General features: G+C 43.4%; 2 protein-coding genes across 2 annotated transcripts in view; one reads left to right on the top strand and one right to left on the bottom strand.

Moving 5' to 3' along the window:
* AGTR1 (angiotensin II receptor type 1) overlaps positions 1–16,523 on the bottom strand; it is a 54,601-nt gene extending 38,078 nt beyond the window's left edge. Inside the window, exon 1 of the mRNA XM_081862759.1 lies at positions 16,384–16,523. The gene's annotated coding sequence lies outside the window, so the exon portion shown is untranslated. The remainder of the gene's footprint in view (positions 1–16,383) is intronic.
* CP (ceruloplasmin) overlaps positions 1–16,539 on the top strand; it is a 324,621-nt gene that overhangs the window by 270,005 nt on the left and 38,077 nt on the right. The gene's annotated exons all lie outside the window — the stretch shown is intronic.

The raw sequence follows: 16,539 nt of genomic DNA, 5'->3' as shown, positions 1-16,539 counted from the left end.
TTCACATTTTAATCTGAATTTCTCAAAAGATGAACAGAAAAGCAGCTATCCTTCATCATTCACACTTCTCCAAATTTTCTAATGTAGCTCTCCAAACAAAAGATGTGTACACAGTTACATATGCTAGGGAAAGTGTGGTAAAAATGCATAAGCGGAAATAATATATTAAAAATGCATGATAGTTGATAAAACTGCTTGCCAAAATGTATATATCTGAGAAACGTGCACTGAGTTATGGCCCTTCTCCTATTTTCAAATTATTATTTTTTTTAAAAAAATTGAAATAGATTTTTCTACGTGGGGGGCATGCACATTTATTATTATATTTTATTTTAAATTATGCTGCTGTTCCACTAAAAAATAAAAATGGCTTACAATAAGTAAACAAAAAGGCATATTGTGCAAAAAATGGCGGCAGGCAGACAGCAATACAACTTAAGCTAAAGGTAATTAAAAGATGTTGGAGAGTCTTAAAACTAAAACCAGAGGCTAGTTTCATGAAAACAGGAATAGAGTCAGCTGCTCCAAACCTTTAAGAATAGAAAGATCTTAACCTGCCATCATAAAGCTTTGATGTGTGGTGAGGACACTTCATAAATTAGGTGGCACCACCACTGGGCAGACCCTGTCTCCCTGGTTGCTGCATGCCTGAGACCTCTGCTGGTGCAGGCACCCAGAAGGTATTTGAAGCAGAGAGGACCCTTCTAGCAACAGATCACTATTCTCTCTCTCTCTCTCTCTCTCTCTCTCTCTCTCTCTCTCCCCTTCTGCTTACTTCTTTGACCATAATGAGGGATTCATTAACAGGCCTCCGTGCTGATTCTTTGGCTCATAATCTTTTCCTCTCTCTCTCTTTTTGCTTCAGGTAATTCCTAACATTTTTACTTTTGAATATCTCCTTTTTTGAAGTGTTATATTTTAGTAAGGTCCCCCCAACGGTGAGGCTGTCCAATGTAATTATTCTAAGGTCGTAGTTAACAAGAAGTCGAAGCGCTGCACTTAAATCCTTAAAGCGAGATGGAAACCTGGAAAGAGGAGGCCTTTTACAAATAAAAAAGTCATTCTAATGGCCAGTTCTGTATCTGAGAAAACCCTCATCTCGTCACTTCAGAATCTATCAGCATATAAGGCCTGTTCTATTTCCTCAGACACCATCGGTCTTAAAATCAGATTACAAATTACATAATTTTTGCCCTCTTAAGCAAGCACAATTTACAGTAAATTGTACAATGGAAAGCCTGACAGATCTTTAACTAAACTGTTGAGAATGTAATGCTGTAATTTGAAGGTTCCTTGGCTTTGTAAACATGCCTGTTATATCTCAGATTCGGGGGTGGGGGGAGAGCTGGCATCCTTCTAGATGTGCAAACACTATTTTCATGAATAAATATAATGTACTTACAGCACAATTCTGTGCATGTTTACTGAGAAGTATGTTCCACAGAATTCCATGGTGTTTAACTTGGAAGCAAGTCCCACTGCATTCAATGCGATTTTAAAAATGCAATTTTGGAGAACTTCCTGATAGTAAGAGCTGTTCGACAGTGGAATTTGCTGCCAAGGAGTGTGGTGGAGTCTCCTTCTTTGGAGGTCTTTAAGCAGAGGCTTGACAACCATATGTCAGGAGTGCTCTGATGGTGTTTCCTGCTTGGCAGGGGGTTGGACTCAATGGCCCTTGTGGTCTCTTCCAACTCTATGATTCTATGATTCTATGAAAAAGTTAGTGCCACCAGGCATTAAAGGCTCTACGGCTAAGGATGGCATACTCTAGCATGCTACACACAACATTTGAAAGGGAGCTAAAGCATCAATCTCTTATTCCATCCATCCATCCATTCATTCATCCATCCACATCCTTCAAGCAGTTCAGAGCAGCATAAATGTTCCCTTCTTTCACCCTCACAACAGCCTTGTGAGGTAGGTTAGGGTGGGAAATGGCACCCAGTGAGCTTTGTGGCACAGCAGACACTGAAGACTTGGGGTTCATCCACACTTCTGAGGAGGGAGACCTCCTTTCCTTGTCCCACCCGCATAACTTCTCTGACTCCCCTCCCAACTTTACTTAGCAAACAGGGACTTGCCGGTGCTGGCCCAATGAAATGGCTATGCAACAGCTAGCAGGTGGGGCAGGTAAAAGAGAGGACACTAGGCAGGCTGTAGCATTGAGACCCACCAAAAACAATCCAAAAGTCCACACACAAAGACACTTACGGAGACAATGCCTGAAGAAATCTCATAAGCCAGAAGGCTGTCGAGAAGGATTTCCAGTGGACAGAGGAATGATCACTACCATGCACAGCTCTCATTGCTAGTTGGAAAAAACACTAATTTGTTCAAAATGATTTGAACAAAACACACACATATATATGTGGTTGTGCAATTTGGAAGTGAATTACAAAGGATTAAAAGAAAAGGAAAAGACTAGAAGATCCATTATAATGAAACGACTGTATTAACTCATTTTACTCGCTCGCCAGCCAGTGTTTATAGAAGAAGATACAGTTATTTGAAAAACAGCTTTTAGTGCTGTATCTGTACCTGCTTTATGGAACATTTGTGTTGCAGCAAAATATCAGTTACTCCATACACTGCAGCTGATAAGTGCTTTTATAGCTGCCCCCATTACTGAAACACAGTTAAAAGTTAAAAACTCACTCCCAGTCTAGCCCCAGTTTCAGCAAAAAGGAACTCTGCTCTGCTTTTGAGGAAAGTTTGGGATATCTAAGAGTGTGATCCAACACAGAAAGAGCAAGTAAAACCCATCCCTAGTCACAACTGACTTAAATCCTGTCCCGTTATTTCAATGGGATTAAAGCATGACTTAATGTCTCTGGATTAAGTGTGAAGCGTTTTAGTTATCAAGTGCTATGTGTGTAGAATGGAGCTTTGATCAACCTCTTTCCCAAAGCTCCAGTATAACTTGTTTGTGGGCTACATTGTTAGCATGAAATTCTCCAGTGAAGATAAGCAAATAGAATATACTACATTTGCTTTATCGCTACAAATATGTCTCAGCTGGAATTATTTTCTAGATAGAGTAATGAAGTAGATCAGCCAAAAACATTCAAGAGGTTGGGGGCATCTTGCAGATAAGTTTATTTGAACCATAGAATTATAGTTGGAAGAGACCAAAAGACTCACCTAGTCCAACCTCCTGCAATGCAGGAATTTGTTGCCCAATGTGGGGCTCAACTCTAGAACCTGATATTAAGAGTCTCATGCTCTACCAAATGAGCTACCTACTAGCACAATGCAGGAGGCTAATGACTGGAGCTCTTGATGTTTAAATAAATAAATAAATAAATAAATAAATTTATTATTTATACCTCGCCCATCTGGCTGGGTTTCCCCAGCCACTCTGGGCGGCTTCCAACAAAATATTAAAATACAGCAATGCATCAAACATTAAAAGCTTCCCTAAACAGGGCTGCCTTCAGATGTCTTCTAAAAGCCTGGTAGTTGTTGTTCTCTTTGACATCTGGTGGCATTCCTCAGGGCGGGTGCCACTACTGAGAAGACCCTCTGCCTGGTTCCCTGTAACTTGGCTTCTTGCAGTGAGGGAACCACCAGAAGGCCCTTGGAACTGGACCTCAGTGTCTGGGTAGAACGATGGGGGTGGAGATGCTCCTTCAGATAAAGCCCTTCCATGAAAAATCGTAGCAATGCAATTATATGTAAGTCTGCTAAGAAGTAAGTTTCCATAAAGTTCAAGAAAGCGGGTATAGGATTGCAGCCTGTACAACTTCAGTTTACTCCCGTTCACATTTTGCCACTGACAATTAAGTGCTTTGCAATTTGTCACCTTGTAATCACAGTGACATGGACTATGAAACTATAGTTATTTAAATATTGAGATAGTGAATGACTAAAGGCAAATTACAAATGGCAATAATGAGTTTTAACAAATAACGAGTTTTAACAAATGATCAACCACAGATTACACATTAATTTGTGTTGATGAATAGTGAAGATGTGTAGGTTTATAATCACTTCCCTGTGAGATTTATTGAACGGAAGCAGTGTTTCTTCAATTAATCCTCATTCTTAGAAATGAATAAACTGTGTAAGTGCAGAAATTGTGGGGAATTATTTGCATATGCCAGTTTTAAGGCGAGGTGTCTGGAATTCCCTTGTTTTCTCAGGTTTTCAGGTTGGTTTCTACATTTGAAATTCATTCTTGCTTTTTCTGTTGTTGCTAGAGGCATCCTCAGTTTTACTTACTGTATACCGCTTTACATTTTAACAGAAATATCTAAAAGTGGATATATCAATTACCATATTTTTCGTCCTATAGGGCGCACCGGCCCATAGGACGCACCTCGTTTTTTGGGGTGGGGAATGAATAAAAAAAATTTATTCCCCCCCCCAGCCACGGCTGCCGCCCCAAGCCTTGCACACGCCTGCCCGAAGCACGGGGCACCCTCTGGAGGGCTCCACGTGCTTCGGGCGGCAAGCTGCCGCTCCAAGCCTTGCGCGCCTGGTGGGAGCTCCTGCCGGGCGCGCAAGGCTTGCAGACACTCGCCGGGGCTGCAGGCTGCTGCCAGCAAGCCTTGTGAGCCCGCAGGAACTCCCGCTGGCTTGCGGATAGCTTCCTGAAGCCTGGAGAGCGAGAGGGGTCGGTGCGCACCGATGCCTCTCGCTCTCCAGGCTTCAGCGAAAGCCTGCATTCGCCCCATAGGACGCACACACTTTTCCCCTTCATTTTTGGAGGGGAAAAAGTGCGTCCTATGGGGCGAAAAATACGGTAGTCAACATGTGGGCATCAGAAGCAAAACTAGCCCTGGGCACACAGTGTTGGGGGCAGAGACAGCAGTATGACCCCACAAGGAACTGTCTTGTGCACAAGTAACACCTGAAAAGGGCTTTACAGTTCTATATATAAAAACAGTTCCTGTCCTATGTGCAGGGGTCAGCAAAATTTTTCAGCAGGGGGCCAGTCCACTGTCCCTCAGACCTTGTGGGGGGCCAGACTATATTTTGGGAAAAAAATATGAATTCCTATGCCCCACAAATAACCCAGAGATGCATTTTAAATAAAAGGACACATTCTACTCATGTAAAAATCCTGGACCGTCCGGATTTAGAAGGCAACTGGGCCAGATCCAGCACCCAGGCCTTAGTTTGCCCACCCCTTTATGTGAGCAACTGAGGATATACCTTAGAATCCTAGGAATTTTAGGGGCTTCCGGGTTGGCGCCATCACCGAATGGCGGACTCCCTCTGAGCTCCGGAGGGAGCCTGCTCGGCAGGGGCTGGGTTCTACCGCGTCGGCGTCGCGGGGACCCTCAAAAACCATGGGCGCTGAAACCCATGGGCATGGTGACTCGGCGGGCACCGTTTGCGCCCCCCGACCCGCGAAGGAGCCTTTTTAAAGGCTACGGAGCGGGTGCCGGGGGTGTGTGTGTGGTGCTATGAGTCCTCCGCTTCCCCTACCGAGCGAAGCCGCATGCCATTTGGCGGAGAGCGCTGACTTCTTCCATTGAAAATTCGGATTAAAAAGAACAACCCGTGAGTAATTGGAAACTGGACTTAAAAAGGGGGAAAAAATTTAAATTCGGAGTGAGCGGGGGAGGTGCAAAAAGGAAGTCCGTCTCCCCCCTGTCGTAGAGGATTTAAAGCAAAGGATTTAACAACTAAGATCGAGTGTTACCTTATTTCGATAAAGTCACTAATTTCACGATGGAAAATTATAAGACTGGGCTGGAGGAGAAAAGTAGAATGTGAGCTAAAATGCAACCCCCCCCCGGGAACCGGGAGCGATCCGCGAGAGCGCCGGGAGAGGAGAAACAGAGGCTTTGAAGAATAAAAAGAGAACTTTGTTATGAGGACTTTGCCGGTTACATTTGTTACAAATTAGATATAAATTGTTTAAAACAAGGAATAACAAGTTACTTTGACTGTTGGGTGCGATCTGGAAGGAAACTGAGTTACTATAATCCCTCTAGAGGGGCTGTGGGACACTACAAGTATTGCTGGCATGGAATTTGAATTGGACTTTTTATCTCCTGGGAAACTGCAGAAATGGAACACTATTTTGTCTACAGAGGTCTCTGCACTAAAGGAGACAATAGATTTATCTATTGAAGAATGGAAGGGACTTGACGTAAAGTTTTGCTCCTGAATAACAAAGCCTCTGTAGGGGATTTAGAAGCTTTTGGAATTGGAACATTTTTGCAGGAGAGCAGGAAAAGAAACTAGAGGAAAGTGAGGAGAGAGCATAATAAGAACAACATGAACAACAAGAATTGGACAAAGCTGGAAGTGGGAACATTTGGGACATCCAGATTTGAAAGGTCTAAAGAAACAAAATTGGAGTTTTTACTCTTAAATACAGAGATCTGGATGGAAAAAATGGACCTTTTTGAGATAGAGCTTTTCCAAGATTGGACGCTTGAAACTAAAGATGATCAAAAAGACGGCAAAGACTATTAAAAAGACGGCAAAGTGGACTTGTGAAGGATTTCGGCCTAGATGTGGGATCTCCAGGATGACAACAGGCATTGATGGACATTGGGGAACGCAACCGGGAAAGGGGGGAGGGAAATTCGGAATCCAAAGGGTGTTAAATTATATTTTATTCTTTGTTCCATTTTCTTTTCTTTTAATCTGTTCTGCATATTAAAGAGGGGAACTCGTGGAAGGGAGCGGGGTCGATTTTAGGGGATGGAAAAACATTCTTAACATTGGGTTAACTATAATAAGTTTAAAATTTGGGGTAAGAACTTGCTGAATCTATTTGAAGGAATTGGAATACAAGAGGGGGTGGGGTGGGGAAGTCCTGGCAAGATGCTAATGAAAATAAGGTTATAAAATGGATGTTTTTCTTTTTTCTTTTTTCTTTTTTCTTTTTTCTGTTATATTTGAAAATGTTCAATAAATATTATTAAAAAAAAAAAGAATCCTAGGAATTTTAGAAGCAGGTGAACAAGTGCTGAAGGACTTCCTGGAGAACTGGAAGTTTGAAAACCAAAGGAGTGTTAATGCTTTTCCCTTTTCCGTGGCTAAAAGCTCATTGTCATAATCTTTTATTCCACCTGACTGGGCAATCAGTGAATCATTTGACCAATGATTCAGTCCAATTCCCTTTTCTCCTCTCAAGCAAATATGATGATTTATATACAACAGGAACCAGGGATATGGACCTTTCCCTTCCTCACAACTCTATGCCTTCATGGCTAATTATGTTTCTTGCACTTATTGCATGGGGGCATACACAAAATCTGGAGGTATATTTTCCTGACTTGCTTTCTTCAATACCTTCCAGAACCATGGTGAGGCATTCTCTCTACAATTGCAGGATGGCTCATTTAGCATTGTCTAACTGTGTCCCGCTCTCTCCTTTACCCAGCCAAACAAGGCTACAGGATGGAACCATGCTTTCCAAACAACATATATTGTGATCCCTTTGCTGAACCGATTTAGCACACATCATCCCTGGGCAGCTACTAGGAGCCTAGCAGGGCCCACTAATGCTTTCCTAAGTCCTCCTTTCAATGTGTTTTTCTCGTGCTTCAGCCAAGTGGCTGGGCTTGGGCTTTTAAACTAGCCTAGTTCTGCCTAGGCTCTTGCACCAGATGATCCTAGGCCTCATCTGCACCATACATTTAAAGCAATATCATACCATTTTGGACAGTCATGACAATTCTCAGAGCAGCTGAACAATAAATTCTGTTAAGTTGTGGGTGAACATATCAGACAACACAGCGATTCTTCAAACAGCTCTTCTTTATTCCGATGCCAGAATAGAACTGAACTGAAGGCCTCAGTCTGCCTGCTTGTTACTGTAACAACTTTCTAAAACTATCCAATCACTGAACGTCACTTTCGATCCTTCATTTGCATAACTATCTACAGTATCCCCCTGCTGGCCCAGGGTGAGAACTTCAGTACATAACAAATTCCTCTTCCCAGGGAACTCTGGGAATTGTAGCTCCTTGAAGGGAAAGGAAGTCTCCTAAGAACTTTCAGCACCTTTTACAAAGTACAGTCATACCTCATGATACGTCCGCTTCATGTTACGTTCTTTCAGGTTACGTCCCATGGCGACCTGGAAGTACCAGAAAGGGTGACTTCTGGGTTTTGCTGCTCGTGCAGAAGCACAAAATTGCATCACGCGCATGCGCAGAAACGGCGAATCACAACCCGCATGTGCGCAGATGCGCCGCTGCGGGTTGTGCTCTTTTCATGTTGCGAACGGGCCTCTAGAACAGATCCCGTTCGCAACCAGAGGTACCACTGTACAGTCTCCAGAATTCTTTATGGGGAATCTATGACTGTTAAGGTAGCATAAGAAAGCTTTAAATCTAAAGCACAGGTAAGGCCCATCCCAGCTTTTTCCGAGTTTCTCTCTAAGCTTTATATTTCACATGTAAAGTGACTAAATTGTGAAAGACCAGGATTGGTCTAACCACACTCCCATGATTTCACTAGACCAACATTAGCTAATCCCAACACTCATGGCAAACTCATGGCCAGCAACAGTTGGGCAACCCCAAACCACATGCAGCTTCAGAAAGGTCAGCAGCCTCTTCTTGTTTCCTTTGACAGGATGTGGAGGTTGTCCACCTGCAACATCTGTGGTCCAGGCAGGCAATTAATTACTGCCTCTGCCTTTGCACCTGCACTAGAGTAACCCAGACTAGTATCTGTCCTCCCTTGAGATGCTGTTGCTGCCCATATATTAACAAGGGGTAGGATCAGTGTGGTAGAGGACCTCACCTCTACAGCATGGGCATAGGTGGTGGATGCATCTAACATAGTGTCTTCAATTTTCAAAACATAGCTATCTCCCCCCCCCCCCCCGAGCACTCTCATATGTCCACAGTTTGGGAATCACTGCTGCTGTGTACACTTCTGCAATTTAGTCCCTGTCCACAGGCTCACAATCTAATATATATGATACAAATGGATAAGAGGGTGAAGAAAACAACATGTCCCTCTTCAACACTAATCTAAGCAAATTATGGCAATGCTACTCTTCCTGAAAGGCAAGTGTTAAGTGTTATGCGAAGGAAAAATAACAAATGATCCCTGCTGCAGAAAATGGCAACAGCTAACTCCTAAATTCATCCCTTCAGTAGCATGACTATCTGCATGGACAAAGTGTTATGCTTGCCAGTGTTCTTGCTGTTTGTGTGATGATTTAGACAGGCACTCTGGCCTCATGGAACGCATTTATACAGTGCTTTCTGTTCTGAGGGCTTGTAGAATTTAAAACAGAAAACTCTGAAAAGTTTTGCCAGTATGTTATAGTACACTGATGATTGGATGAACATACATCCTAGCTCACCAATGAAAGCATAAATTGGCCCAGAAAATATGTCTTTGTTTTACAGCTTTCTTTCCCATTTTTTGACCACAGAAATACTCCCATTACTTGGTTTTAATTGCCCATTGGAAAAAATAAAATGCAGAGATTTGCCACACACTGTAGTTGTAATGATGAACTGAAGTGAGGGTGGGACAGTAAAGTGAATGGAATAAAAAGTAATTAATATAATGTATTGCAGAACATGGGTGTGCTATCCAATTTTCATGAAAAATCTGGGGAAATACAACTTTCCCTAAGATTTTCTTCATGGAAATCAGACCTTTGCCCAAAAAGTTAATCCAGACTTCTTTGGACTATTTACCTGTGCTGAATTCAATTAATGAGTGAGGTGAAAATATAGCAAAATACCTAAATAAATCTGTACTGTGAATAAGTCACCAATGAAATTAACATTTGCCTACCCTTCTTACATCAGAATGATCTTCACAACCAAGCTAATGCAACCCGTGAATGGTGATTGATTTTCTCCTGCTTTGTGTTTCCATAGAATTAAGTGGAAAGGTAATCCTGCTTGCCCTTTTAATTTGCGAACCTGGGAGGTGTAAAGGGTGATCAGATGCAGAGAATAGGCTCCTGTGCAGTAAAGAGCAAGGAGTCATTGCAGCTGACAGACTCCGGCATGATTCGCTTCTGTACACATCACACTGGAACTGTTAAATCACAATCTGAATCTTGACTGAGTAAACAATCCCTTAACATGCTTTCGAAATAATTGCTCACTGAAAATCTACGTTCTCGTGACACTTCCCAGTGCTATAAATTCAGTAACTCCAAAGCCACAGAGACAATTGCTTGATGTTTTTACACAATGATTGCCCTAGCTGTATCTCCAAGAGCTGCTCTAAGAGCCACCGGAGACCAAAGAATAAGATTTGCTGTGTTTAAGAGTGGCCCTGAAGAAAATGCTAATTGGAGATGCCTTGAATCTAATATAGCACACTTCTGCCTACCCAGAGATTTTCTCTCTGTTTCCTATACTGGCGCTTTCTGACTTTCTCTTTCCTCTTCCTCCTCCATTTAAAGCCCTATAAGGATTGGGACCTGGATATCCAAAAGTCCTTCAACTCACACAAAAAACCATCTGCATCAGTGTTAGAAACTCAGACGTATAAGCTAGGTGCCAAATGCTAGGTAAACCAAGGTTACAGTCACCAAAATGGAATGTCTAGCTGCCATTTTGGGGCAAGACGGCTCTAATGTATTATTTTTCAAACAACGGACTGACTGCGATTGATTCTCAGTTAAACATCCGGCTAGTTCAGATGAAAACCTTGAGCTGGGTTAAGAGCTTTGAGAACTTAAAGAAGAAAAGCCACTTGATTAAGTGAAGACAAGCTGCACCAATTAACTGTAACGTTGTTCACTGCTCCTGCTCAGGTGGCCCAGAAAAAGCATTTTGATTCCTGAAATTCATCCCAATTTTGCAGATAAAATATAACTGATAGAATTCTACAGGATGGGGTATTAGTGTGTGAAACTAATGATCCCCAGGCACGCACCTCCAGATGATGGAGATGTCAGGTAACATCCTTGCACCCAGGCATCTTCACTTGGCCTCAAGTAGTCAATAAAAGGTAAAGGTACCCCTGCCTGTACGGGCCAGTCGTGTCTGACTCTAGGGTTGTGCACCCATCTCACTTAAGAGGTTGGGGGCCAGCGCTGTCCGAAGACACTTCCGGCTCACGTGGCCAGCGTGATGAAGCTGCTCTGGCAAGCCAGCACCAGTGCAGCACACGGAAACGCCGTTTACCTTCCTGCTATAAAGCGGTACCTATTTATCTACTTGCACTTAGGGGTGCTTTTGAACTGCTAGGTGGGCAGGAGCTGGGACCGAAAGACGGGAGCTCACCCCGCCGCGGGGATTCGAACCGCCGACCATACGATCGGCAAGTCCTGGGCACTGAAATATGAAATGTGCCTGGCAACTGGCTAATTTCGAACACTGGTTCCTGGTTATTCCTTTCCAGCTGTGGATGGAAGTTACAATCACCAGATGTGATAGGATGGCCCTATTCACCTGTCAAAGTGGTTTGCAGAGGTTTGGCCACTTCTGGATCTGGCTTGGGGGCCAGATCCACTTCTCCACCCTGCAATACAGCAAATGCACTTGCCACATGCCCCCAATGTCTGTTTTGGGGGGGCGTAATCTGGCCCGGTGGTCGGTTTAATCTGGCCCCTGTGGCAGTTCATTTCCTGGGGTAAAATCCTAAAAAAAACCTCAACAACTCCAACCCTAAAATCAGCTCAACAACTTCAATCCTAAAAAAAGGGTCAACAACTTTGGTCAGCCCTTTGGTCAGCCCACACAGCTCTTCACTTCATCAAATCTGGCCCTCTTTGGAAAAAGTTTGGACACCACTGGATCCATTAGGCTGTCATAAATTCCATCAATGCCAACAGGATTTTTGGCAAGATCGAACACAGAATGTGGGACACTCTTCCAAGACAAGCCACACTGATTACTGCTTGACTTTTATACACCAGCGTGTATTATCAGGGATCACCTTCATTTCAGCCAGTCGGATTTCTTAAAGTGGAAAGAAAAATGGGTCAGCCGCTTATTCAAATCCCCAACCTTCTGAAAAGACTCTCTCCCTTTCAGTAAAGGAGCTCAGGAGGTACGTAATGGTCTTAGTGCTATGGGTGGTAATCGGACATCATTCAAACTTTGTGAAGATGTGCTATTAGAATGCTAATTCCTGTCTCCTGTTAGAAACCACCCCAGAACAATTCATTAAATGATTTTAGTTTTGTGCTTAGGAACAATAATCCTGCAGAAATTCTGGTTATTAAAATATGCAGGAAGGAAAGGATATAAGATGGATAAAAGATAATATGAAATGTGTGTGCAATCAAATCTATCTTGGGAATGTTCCCCCTCCACACAATTTGTGGATTTCAGGATCCAAAGAGTAAGGCTGCAATCCTGCACATGTTAATTAGGGAGCAGGCCCAAAAAACTGCATGGGCTTTACTTTTCAGGAAACCTGCTGAAGGATTAGGCTGATCACCAGGACACTAGCAAGCTTCCAAGTTGCACAAAACCCTTTTTCTTCCAGAAAGAATTCCTGCCTGAAGACCTTATGTCAGCTAAACAGCTGGTTTCATACAAAATGAAATACTATACAAATAAAATACAAACGATAAAGGAACATACTAGGTCAGACTATTTGTCCTTCTCATGCCACATTCACACGGTACATTTAGAGCACTCTGACAGCACTTTAAACAGTCATGGCTTCCCTCTAAGAATTCTGGGAGCTGTGGTTTGTTAAGGGTGCTGAGAGTTGTTAGGAGAACCCTAGAGCTACAATTTCCAGAGTGGTTTAACAATCAATCCCTAATCACAGGGTGAATGTGGACTGAGTCCACATTCACAGTATTATCTGTGGAAGTAACAGAACGTTGTACGAATAGCAGCAACTCTCCAAGGGGTCAGGTAGAGGCCTTTCCCCATCTCTTGTAACCTGGTCCTTCTAAGTGGAGATGCCAGAGATTAACTTGGAACCTTCTGTGTGCTCCGATACTGAATTACAGTCTTTCCCCCAAAACATGGCTGTCCCAATATTAGCAAGTTGGAATTTGACTTTACAGAACATCCTAAGCAACAGATACAATGCCAACTGGTGAGTTTGGGCTCGTGTGGGGATATTTAGTGTCCTTGTCAAAGATTCACTAAATGTGAAGATTAAAAAGATGGCAAGGTAGGGGAGATGCAGCAGGGGTGTGCGCGCGCCATCATTCTCCTCGCTCACCATTTGTTGGAGGGCAAACTTCTGAAGCAAGAAGTCTCCCCATGAGTTTTGGAATCGTGGTTTTCCAGGGTTCTAAAATGTGCAGGGAGCCAACAGCAGCACAGGAACTGTCAGTCACTCTCCAACTGTCAGTCACTCTCCAACAATAGTGACACGGGGGGAGGAGGGAAGCTGGCACATTTGTCCCCCCTGCCCCCCCATTGTGCATTGACTCAATAAATAATAAATAATAATAATAATAATAATAATAATAATAATAATAATAATAATTTATATATCTGGCTGAGTTTCCCCAGCCACTCTGGGTGGCTCCCAATCAAATGTTAAAAACAGTACAGATGTTAAAATGTAATGTTAAAAACTCTACAGATTTAGCGATTGCCTGAAGAGGGATTAAGACACAGTCCTGCCTCTTTAAGTATTGACAGAGCTGGATGGTATAGTTACTTCCATTTAACCTAGAATTGTCTACTAGGACTGGCAGCAGCATGTAGACAGATATCATTCCCACCACCTGCCAGGGAATGAATCTGGGACCTTTCGCACACAAAGTAGCTTCTCTACCACTAAGTTATGGTCCTTCCACATAAAGCAGGGGGGTGGGGAGGGAATGTGGCCATCCAGCCCCCCCCTCTCTCTCTGACCCCCCAGGCCACACCCTTCCTCACCAGTTCTACTCTGTGCCCTCTTCCAAATAAGTTTATCTGGCTGGAATGTGTCCACGAATTTTCAGGATTCCTCTTGCCTGCTTGGAAGGAGCCGTGCCTGTATGTCTTCCTACTGCTAACATATGGGTCCCAGAAGGTTTTCTGCAAGGGATAACAACCCTTCGGCTGAAAAGGAACCCCCCACCCCTGGCATAAAGAGATAGTGTCCCTTAGAACAGCTGCACTGGTGGAGAAAGGGCCTCTGGGCACACAGATAACTTGTCAAAAGGAATCATCCACTAAGCAACTGCAGGTGAGATGGCGGGAACGGGGCTCAGAGTCACTGAACTAATGCTAAAGGGCCTTTTGTCCCCAAGCCCAACCTTTTTCCTGTCCCCACCTCATGGTAGCTTGGGAGGTGAAGAAAGGACTCAGCCTTCCTTTGCTTCTATGCCAACTGTGGTGGGATAAGGGAATGAGTTGCTTCTGGTGTAGACTGTGCTCCCACTGAAGCACAACTCTTCTCCCATCCCCTCTGGACCAGGCCTGAGAATTGCATGTGACCTGCTTTGGTATTCTCTCCCCCAGGACCAGATTTGAAGTTTTGGCGGGTCTGCAAGTGTATGAAGTCTCCGCCATTGCCCTCACCTGATACATCACCCCTTCCCCATTTCAGCCCTTTTGATGTCCACACACATTCCACTCTACATACTTAAAAAGGTATCAACATCTTGCCTGGGACATTTTCAGAATTCTAAAATGATCTCTCCATGATTATTGCTATTTGCAGGCATTCCCCTTAACCTTGCCTTAAAAATAAAATGTCAGCTTCTTGTTGGAGTGTCACAGCTCCATCCGAAAGGTCGTGGGACATATTCTGCTGCCAACTGCACTGGTGGTGCAACACTATTAATTTCGGATTAAGGGCAGAGGTATAAAGGAATGCCATTTGATCTTTGGTGCATATTTATTTGCACGTATCACACAGCACACAGTGTTTATATTGAAGCTACTTGACACATACCAGAGACCATCCTGTTGTAATACTCAGGCTTCACAGCAACTTCACAACGACTGACAGCTGGTCCTTGCTTTGCAGTTCACTGTTTGCACGGTCAGGTCCCACACTGCACTGGGTAATGTCCGAAATGTGGAGTTGTCATGCAAACTGTCTCTGGTCCCAGAAGTTCCCTGTGCAACATAGTAGAAACCTGACCTGCTGCAACAGTAACCATTGCTACCAGATTAACATAAGAACAAACTTTGACTTAATGTGCTCTGAGGTTTTGTATGCTTGTTTACTAAGGATACAGACTTTATACCAAGTTGCTTATGATGCACAGGGTTATGGCTACGATCCTATGCACACGCACCAGAGATTAAAGCCCTAGTGAATACAATGGGGCATTCAACTTCCAAGCCAACATGCCTAGGATTGCACCGTAAGTATGATTAAATCCTGATCCTTGCACAGATGCCAACAAAATTCATTCTGTAAGGAAGCAGGAATCTAACAGAAAAAGAGGGGCAATTTAGAGTCAATATAAACCTAGTAGGAACATTATTTTGAAAGTTGTGGAAAATAGGACAGGTCTTGCCAGTTTGTCCCCCTTAACTGATTTGTCAAGTCAAAGTTATGGCTTGACTTGGCCTCTACTAGTTGCTAGCAATAAATTGGAACGTTGCTAGAAATAAGCTGGAAAGTTGTCGGCTTGCGGTAGGTCTGTCACTGATTCTGTTAAATGGTGCCTTAGACCTGTTGACAAGAAATATGAGAGGATTCACATGACAGGACTTGTGAGTGCACAAATCTTCTGCAAGCAGATAAATCTGTGGCATCGTTTCAAAGAGGTGTCCTTGGAACAAGCAATCGGTCTTCCTTGTGGACTGGTTGTTAAAACTATTGCTTTTAGCAGTAATTAAGGGAGTTGCACTTTCAGTACAGTGTAAACAAGGCATTCCTTCCACATGCACACTCTGTTATAAGAGTTTGGAAAACCACGGATACACTTTCATCGCTCTTTTGGTGAAGCATGGAACAAACTCAGTATCTGAGGCAAAGCATAATAAAATGTCATGTGATAGCAATAAACTTTCCAAAGAATAATGCCTGATCCTAGCAATGGTTAAGTATCTTTAAATGCCATTGACTTTGATGACTGAGTGGAAGAGAGTAGGGTTAAGTATGTGCTTAACTATATGTATATAAAAGAGGACTTAGTTTTGTGCCTATACTCAAATATGATTTTGCATGCATACAAAAATCACAGGATTGCCAGTTATCCTCGAAAAAGCATTAAAGAAAAGAAAAGGTCCTGTTCTATAGCTCCACACACACACACACACACACATCCTTGAGTCCCACGTATTTCCTATTTGCTTGTGAGATTTAGAAATCACGTCGTTGGAGTCTAATGCCAGAAAACTTTCAGCTCTCTCGTGTAAAATGGGAAGCAAGAGGGAAAAGCCTTTCTCAGAATGAAAGGGGTGGTGGTGGAAACTTTCCCTCCAGGGACGGTGATAACAAATAATGATAATAAATACAACCAAGGCAGCAGTTTGCATGCAGGCAAGGAGGAAGAAAAACCAAATTTCAGGAGTTGGTAGGGCAGGAGGGGAAAGGGACGCGTGGAAGGAGGAGGAAACTTACAAGGCGAGAGGAGAAACTTGCAAGGCTTGGCAGGATGCGCTGGAAGCGGCTGTGCAACTGCGGATTTCTCCCTCTCTTCTCTCTCGGTCTCTTCTCTGTCTCTCGGCCGGGCTGGGCAGCTTGGCATCCACGAACCTCCACCCTGGGGAAGCCACG

Source organism: Podarcis erhardii (genome assembly GCF_964252035.2).
Source record: "Podarcis erhardii genome assembly, chromosome: 5".
Lineage (NCBI taxonomy): Eukaryota > Metazoa > Chordata > Lepidosauria > Squamata > Lacertidae > Podarcis > Podarcis erhardii.
This window is presented reverse-complemented; position numbering and strand designations above follow the sequence as displayed.